Here is a 9,272-nt window from a genome sequence, read left to right on the forward strand (position 1 = left end):
AATACCGTTTGAAACCACCTAAAGGAATTTAACAACCATGACCCACCACAACCAGTGATTGGCTGTGCAGGCATTTCTTGTGCGTTGAGATGGAACCAAGAAGCAGAGACCAGTGAGGACCTGCTAAGTGGTTGAACGGCAGTTGCTGTTTTTTGCCTTTTCCTAATTTTCCAAAGTGGACAATCCCTTTTATCAAGCCTATCCTACCCCTGGGAAAAAAGAGTGTCCCTATATCAAAAATGAAAAAGAGGACCTCTGCTGGTGCATTCTGTCACATCACCCATCATCCTGGGGGAAGCAGCTGGGGTAGCTTGTATAGGTTAGAGCTCATGTACACGAGCGTGTGTGCTCTGGGCGTGTATTGCAGCCCACAAACAGTGGGTCCGCAACAGACGGGCACCGGCCTTGTGCACTCTCTATCACAGATGTGGACCCATTGACTACAAAGCTCTTCCATGAGATTTCGGTCCGTGCCTCTGCAATGCAAAAAAAAGAGCATGTTCTATTTTTCTTTTTTTTATTCAAGTGAATGTGTTTTGGGCTGCGGTGGGTGCACAAGTCTGGGAGATGATAGGTGGTGTTGCTCTGTGAGCATCTTCAAAACAAAGAAAAAAAGAGATACAGTACTCCTTAGGCCAAATAACAAAAAAAGAGAGATGCGTGCCCCACTTCAGGTCAGTGGATGGAATGGGGAGTGGGCTGGGAGGCTGCTGCTGGAGTTGGGGCCATCAACGTTCCTGTGTCTGACTGGTAAATGTTGGAGGTGATTAGTGCTAGTCACAAAGATGAATCATCTCAGGGCATCCAGGCCAATTGCGGATACAGCCATCTTCATTGCTGCCAGTCTGAGGAGACCAGAGCCAGAGAGCTGGGATCAGAGCTGTTAACTCTTAAAGGGATGGTGTCCTAAAGTGTCTGTGGCCACTTAAAGAGACAGTGTCCCTTATTAACCTCTAACCAAGTCTGTGTCCTCAAAGAGAGATGATCTATACAAGTGTATTACTGTAGTGCAGCGGCGGCATGAAGCGCACGGCGTCATAACAACTAATGACGCCGTGCACTCCTGCTGTCAGCAGGATGCCAGGCCGGGATGCCACGGACCGTTCACGTCCGTGTTCCTAGGCCGTGTGCATTCGGCCTAAGGCCTCTTTCACACGGGCATGTGCGAGGAAATGCTCAACCCCAAACACTGTAGCGTGTTTATAAGCGGGGGAGCAATTCCTGTTATAGGTGGGGCTCGCAGCCTTCTCCTCCCTCCCATCGTATTCGGGATCTTACTATGGAGGTATGTAGGAGCTTGGCTGTGAGTTGGCCCTTAGCACCTATCAGACTGTGTTCACACACAATAGGTATTTTACAGGTAGGACCCACGCCACACTGAGATACCTTGATGGGGTGCGCTGGGCTCCGGTATGTTCCTGACTGGAAGATATTGGCTAAAACCTCAGGTTTTAACATCAGCGTGAGGGTCCGCCAGTATGGTCAGTCGCATATTATTGTGGTGCACCTTTTTTCAGTGATTTATGTATTTTTATATTTTCATCCACATATTATTTCATCTTGTGTAGGATGTTTGTGCGGTGCATGTGGTCTGCTGCCGGCATCCTCCATTGTATGCATTTTTGCTGGGGATTGCCGTTAGCAACGGATCACTTGCGGATAAATTGCTCCCCTGTGTTTGGGGTTGAGCATTTCCTCCCATTTAGGCCACTTTATTCAGTGATTTTTCTGTTCTGGAAATCTGCAGCATGAATGGACACGCTGCAAATTTAAAATCTGCACCACAGGTCAGAGATATTTTTTTGCAGCAGAAGGGCTCAAAATTTCCTTTCATGCACTCAATTCTGCACTGTTTCTGCAACATGTGAATGTCCCGTAAGAAAGCCATACGTTCTTGGTAAGTTTTTGGCTATCGCTAGCTGCAGTCACGTGTTCCTCCTCATGTCTGTACTCGAGGCTGATGCTAGATCATTTCAGTCAATGTAAATAATCGCTGTGTAATTACATCCATACATGTTTCTGCTCTGTTACAAACACATTAGGGATAATTGTGAGCTGCCCAAAACAATATGGAGTGATAACAAATGGCACGTTATGTAATGCATATTTAGTAACATGTCTCCTGAGAGCGCGCTCACATGGCCTCATTATACATGTGCTCCAGATGACGCTGAGACGGTGACACAGGCTAATTGGGCTGTAGTAAAGAACGTTCTTCTCATCCCCCCTGTAGAGGTGACTGGCGGGAGCACAAATCACAGGTTTATTTATATGCACTTGTGAATAATGCAGTGTTTGTGACTCAATAAATCAAAGTGTGTGTGACCTGCCTCAAAATGAGAACGTCGACATCTGCTCCACGTTTTCATATCCTTTACCATGAACGAAAGACTTGGGTTTACTGCAAAGCAGGAGAAATTATATGTTTTACAGGAAGGTTAACATTTTCCAAAATAGTAGGTGGCATCAGGGGCGTAGCTAAAGGCTCATGGGCCCTGGTGCAAGAGTTCAGCTTGGGCCCCCCTTCCCTCAGTGCTTTGTGACCAGGGGCAGGGAAGCGCATAGCCTTCGTACTACCTGAGGCAAAAATTGAAATGCCCCCCCCCCCCCCCCCAGCCAAATTCTTGACCTAACCCCTTCCCTCCAGCCAGAGGTGTAACATGACCTACACGCACTTTCTATAATACCAGTGTCTTCTTATGTGGCACAGGGGTCTTTGGGCCTCCTCAGGTTCCTGGACTCAGTAGCTACGCCCCTAGGTGGCATATCTGTAGTAAGTCCGTCAGCCTGTGCAATCTTAGGGTCCGTATACTGTTACCGCATACATGGACCCTGCACTGGATGTGACCCTAGCCTTATGGTAAAGCGCCATATTCTACACTTCAGACAGTATTATGTTACTTCCATTTTTGCTACATATGTATTAAATTGGTTAAATACAGGGGTACACTATGGGTCATGGTTGGATAGGGCAAAGGAGAAAAACCTGTTTAAAGCAAAATTTTGAAGCCAGTTACTTTTCACTAGGGTTTGTATCTCATGTGACGAGTCACAAATAACCTATTCAAACTTACCCTTACTGATGATGTGTCCTAAGTGTTCAAGGAGAACAACAAATTAAGGGCTCGTTCACACGACCGTTGTCGCATACGGCGGGTCCGCAATACACGAGGCACCGGCCATGTGCATTCCGCATCACAGATACAGACCCATTCACTTGAATGGGTCTGAAAATCCAGAGATGCGGTGCGGAACGGAAGCATGGAACGGAACCCCATGGAAGCACTACAGAGTGCTTCCATGGGGTTCCGTTCGGTGCCTCCACACCGCAAAAAGATAGAACTTGCTCTATCTTTTCGCGGAACGGATGGATCGTGGACCCATTCAAGTGAATGGGTCCACAATCCGCATGCGGCTGGCCCACGTGCAATGCACGAGCACGTAGGGGCAACGGTCGTGTGAACGAGCCCTAAAAGTGAACATGTTTTGCATAGATGGGATTTGTAATAAAAGATGTCTTACCAATGATGACAAGTCAGTACATTGTGTTATAGTATATTTAATAGTATAAATAGTATAATATAGTATAATTAATATGTCCATATATATCAAAATTAATTTCTGTCTGTCTGTTCTTTATGCACGATTAAACGACTGGACCGATCTGCCCCCTCATTTGGCACACAGGAACATCAGGTATCCAGGAAGGTTTTAGATCGGGTCTCAGCTCTCTAGGACATACCATTTCTGAGAAATTTCCCAAAAATGCAAAACTGGCAGCATCACATGACCTGCATTAGCCAATAGAAGCCTGCAGGACTTTCACTCATATCCCAACTGCCATACACACGGTCACATGACCCTTACCAGCCAATAGAAGCTCACAGGTCCTTTAGTCTCAACATACACACAGTTTTATACCAGGCTTCCATATCAACCAAGCCATTTTTCTTCACTGCTGTAGGTCATCTTTAAATGGGCAGGGCGCTGTGGATGACATAGTTAAGGGAGCGGAGTGCTGTGGAGGTCAGAGTTAAGGGGGAAGTCTGCTGTGGAGGTCACAGTTAAGGGGACAGTCTGCTATCGAGGTCAGTGTTAAGGGGTGGGGTGCTGTAGAGGTGACTGTTAAGGGGGCGGGGTGTTGTGGAGGTCACATTTTAAGGGAACGGAGAGCTGCGGAGGTCACTGTTAAGGGGGAGGGTTATTGTTCAAATCACTGTAAAGGCAGCGGGGTACTGTTGAAGTCACTGTAAAAGGGTCGGGCGCTGTGGAGGTTACTGTTAAGGGGCAGGGAACTGTTGGGGGCGCTGTTAAGGGGTGGGTCACTGTTAAGGCAACGGGGTACTGTGCAAGTCACTGTAAAAGGGGTGAGAGCTGTGGCGGTTACTGTTAAGGGGGCAGGGCACTCTGGAGGTCACTGTTAAGGCAGCGGGGTACTGTGTGGGGGGTCACTGTTAAAAGGCTGGGCGCTGTGGAGGTTACTGTTAGGGGGACAGGGCATTGTGGAGGTCTCTGTTAAGGGGGTATGCCACTGTGGAGGTCACTGTTAAAAGGCTGGGCGCTGTGGAGGTTACTGTTAGGGGGACAGGGCATTGTGGAGGTCTCTGTTAAGGGGGTATGCCACTGTGGAGGTCACTGTTAAAAGGCTGGGCGCTGTGGAGGTTACTGTTAGGGGGACAGGGCATTGTGGAGGTCTCTGTTAAGGCAGTGGGGTACTGTAGAAGTCACTGTTAAAGGTACGGGCACTGTGGGGGTTACTGTTAAGGGGTCAGGGCACTGTGGAGGTCTCTGTTAGGCCCCTTTCACACGAGCGAGTTTTCCGCGCGGGTGCGATGCGTGAGTTGAACGCATTGCACCCGCACTGAATCCTGACCCATTCATTTCTATGGGGCTGTTCACATGAGCGGTGATTTTCATGCATCACTTATGCGTTGCGTGAAAATCGCAGCATGCTCCTCTTTGTGCGTTGCGGTGCGATAATCCACGCAACGCATGCCCCATAGAAGTGAATGGGGTTGCGTGAAAATCGCAAGCATCCGCAAGCAAGTGCGGATGCGGTGCGATTTTCACGCATGGGTTCTAGGTGACAGTCTATTCACTGTATTATTTTCCCTTATAACATGGTTATAAGGGAAAATAATAGCATTCTGACTACAGAATGCAGAGTATAATAGTGCTGGAAGGGTTAAAAAAATAAAAAAGTTAACTCACCTTCTGCTCTTGTTCGCGTAGTTCCCGGTCTGTTCTTTGCTAGCTGTGGGCTTGGGCTAAAGGACCTGTGGTGATGTCAGATCACATGCTCCATCACCATGGTGATGGACCATGTGATTGGAGCATGTGATCTGACATCACCACAGGTCATTTAGCCCAAGCCCACAGCTAGCAAAGAACAGACCGGGAACTACGCGAACAAAAGGAGAAGGTGAGTTAACTTTTTTATTTTTTTAACCCTTCCAGCACTATTATACTCTGCATTCGGTAGTCAGAATGCTATTATTTTCCCTTATAACCATGTTATAAGGGAAAATAATACAATCTTCAGAACATCAATCCCAAGGTTCGGGTTTGGGTACCAAACATGCGCGATTTTTCTCACGCGAGTGCAAAACGCATTACAATGTTTTGCACTTGCGCGGAAAAATCTCGCATTTTCCCGCAACGCACCCGCCTCTTATCCGGGCAAAAAACATGACGCCCGTGTGAAAGAGGCCTTAAGGGGGCAGACCACTGTGGAGGTCACTGTTAAGGCAGTTGGGTACTGTGGAAATCACTGTTAAAGGGGCAGTCTGCTGTGAACGTCAACGTTAAGGGGATGGGCTGCTGTGGAGATCACATTTTAAGGAGGCGGGAACTGTGGGGGGTCAATGTTAAGGGGTGAGGGGCTGTGGAGGTCACTGTTAAGGGGGATACTGTCGATACCTTTTAACGACACACATAAACATGAAATAGATGAAATATACCTGTGGGAAGCCGGGTCATCCTGCTAGTATAGTATAATTTATATATCTATATATATAAAAATTTTGTTTTTGAATGCTGATTGTAAGACCTGTGGTGTGGACCTACTATTTCACTGAAAAGATTTGACTTTAGACCTTAGTCTTCGTCCAAATTTCTGAGTCAGTGACACATCCGTGAAAAAAAACGTACATGTTTCATCTTTGAAGATGTCCGTGAAGGATCCGTGGTTGGTTCGTGTGTCCGTTTTCACCATGTGTCATTTGTAACCCACAGACTTTGCTCAGTTGAAAATTAATTTCCAAAGAATCTCCTATCAGTCTTCGGTGAAAAATGGACGCACCATGGACGCACCAAAATGGACTTCTATGGTCGTACTTGGTCCGTATCACAGATCAAAGTAGTGCATGTCCCCATGATTTTTTTACTGAAAAAATACTGAAATACTGAAATATGAACAGACACATTTAAATCAATTGGTACATGTGCTGTCCCTGGAAAATGCAAACAGCACATGTCAGTGAAAAATGTGATGCAGACAAGGCACGTCCACTCCTGATTTTGGCTTCCAAAACATGCATGCAGAAACCTTTGTGGCCATAGCCTTAGGGCCACTCCTAATGTTGTTATTTAAATTGCTTCGCTGGATGTCAGCCATTTCACCCCTGTAAAGGAATCTGGACTTCACTGCAGGGGAACCACCAGGTAAGCTAACTCTTGAAGGAGTCTGTGTTCAGTGACAGCTGCCCATGTGGGTCAAAAGACCCTGGTGTGTGGCACCATGGGGATAGACAATAGTGTGCTCAGTGGACAAGCCAAGGTCAGGGCTGTCAGAGTTCATTCAATCTGTTAGACAATAAGTCACGGCAGGCAGCACAGGGTCAGTATGATGAACAAGCAGAGGTCAGGATGGGGGCAGAACAGGATCAACAGGTAGAGGTCAGGCACAGGAGTTCTATGTGACTAGAGTGACTAGAAACGCTAAGAAACTTTTTGCTTCCATCCTTTCCAGAGCCATAATTTTTTTTATTTTTCTGCTCACATATGAGGGTTATTGTTTTTTGCGGGACAAGTTGTACTTTCTAATGGTGCCATTTAAGCTGGAAAAATGTTAAATCGGGTGGAATTATAATCTGCCACAGTTTTATGGGTTTTGTTTTTACATTGTTTCTTATTTGGTAAAACTGTTACTTTCATTCTTGGGGTCAGTACAATTACAGCACCACATTTATATAGTTTTTCTTACGTTTTAATACTGATTATTTTTTTTTTACGTTTGGAAAAAACAAATTTTTCTTTGCGTTGCCATATTAAGACCCCCTTAGCTTTTATATTTTTATGTGTACAACACTGTGTTAGCTCATTTTTGCAGGATCATCTGTAGTTTTTATTGATACCATTTTGGAGTGTGTATCACTTTTTGTTTAACTTTTTGGGGGAGAGGAAGTGACAAATAAATTGCAAATCGGCGTATGAGATACCGTACATAATTTAATATTTTAACAGTAAGGTATTCCAATAGGAAAATACTTTTTTCCATTAAAAATACGCTTGTCAATTTAAAAAATTGCAAAAATAAAATCTCCCCCCATATGTTTGGTATCGCTGAACCCGTAAACGACCTGCAATATAATGTAATTTATCCCCTACGGTGAACGCCATAAAAAAACTACAAAAAAATTATTTTTAGTCACCACAGAAAAAAACTTAATAACAAGTAATAAAAAGTTTTATTTACCCCAAAATGATACCAATGAAAACTAAAAGTCATCCAGCAAAAAAGCAGTAAAACGTAAAAAAAAATATATATTTGGTATCGCTGTAATCTTACTGACCCAGATAATAAAGATATTATGTTATTTATGCTGAAAACTGAAGAGTTAATAAAAGTTAATCAGAAAGTTATGTGCGGGGCCGGTGCTACCATATGGCAGACCAAGCGGCTGCCTTAGGGCGCACCCTGGGGCAGGGTGGAAAAATGTGACAAGGAGGGGGAGAAATGTGACATGGAGGGCTGATGTGACATAGGGGGGTGATTTGACATGGAGGGGGAGAAATGTGAAATGGGGGACTGATGGCTGACATGGGGGCATGATGGCTGACATGGGGGGGCTGATGTCTGACATGGGGGTCTGATCTGAGGTCTGATTAACATTGGGGGTCTGATTGGGGCTGTGAATTGAGGTCTGATTAACATTGGGGGTCTGATTGGGGCTGTGAATTGAGGTCTGATTAACATTGGGGGTCTGATTGGGGCTGTGAATTGAGGTCTGATTAACATTGGAGGTCTGTTTGGGGATCTGATCTGGGTTCTGATTAACATTGGGGGTCTGATTGCAGGTCTGACCTGAGGTGTAATGGAAAATATTTTTTTCTTATTATCCTCCTCTAAAACCTAGGTGTGTCTTAGAGGGCTAAAAATACAGTCCTCAAACCAGCGATTGTCTGAAGCAGAGAGAAGATACCAGGAACTCACAGAGGAGAAGCCAGCTGCTGCAGACGGGACCAGGGCCAGATGAGCTGCAAGGGGGGCGCCAAAAAAACTACAACTTGTCCCGCAAAAATAAGCCCTCATTCAGCAACATAGACAGAAAAATAAAAAAGTTATAGCTCTTGGAAGGCGACGATGAAAAAAGGAAGAAAAACTCTTGGTCAGTAATGCCCAAAACAGGCTGGTCACGAAGGTGGTTAAATGTATGCGATTGATGTTATTGTTGATTGCCAGTTCGCATTGTTCGCTGGGCTTCCATCTTTTTTCACAAGTCCGGCGAGGCACAGGTAAGCCCTTACTTGTGCCTGTGCCGCGAACCGGTCTGAAAACAAATGCGGTCACCGGGAGCAGGCAGTTCCGAGAACAGCCCGATGAAGGCCCTTGGTGGCTGTTCTCTGAACTGCCTGCTCCCGCTGACCGCACTTGTTTTCAGACCGGCTCGTGCACAGGCACAGGTAAGGGCTTACCTGTGCCTCGCCGGACTTGTGAAAAAAGATGGCAGCCCGCATATGTTCGCGAGGCGAACAATGTGAACTGGCCATCACTGTTGATTGCATACCTTAGCCCCGGGTGTCTGCTGTTTACATTAGCACTGGAAGGCTGTTGGCCCAACTCCATTTACGAACCATACTTCCGATGTAAATTTACGTTGGGCGGTCGGGAAGGGGTTAAATAACTCAGGGAAGGCCGCCATTAGCTGGAGACCATTGTGTAGCCCAAGGGGGCAGAAAATAGTAGGCAGGAAGTCAGAAGAGGTCTACAGTGTAGAGCAAGTAGAACTACAAGCACTCCGGTGGCCACGCTCACTAAGAGGGGAGAGATG

Source organism: Bufo gargarizans, chromosome 1 (genome assembly GCF_014858855.1).
Source record: "Bufo gargarizans isolate SCDJY-AF-19 chromosome 1, ASM1485885v1, whole genome shotgun sequence".
NCBI lineage: Eukaryota > Metazoa > Chordata > Amphibia > Anura > Bufonidae > Bufo > Bufo gargarizans.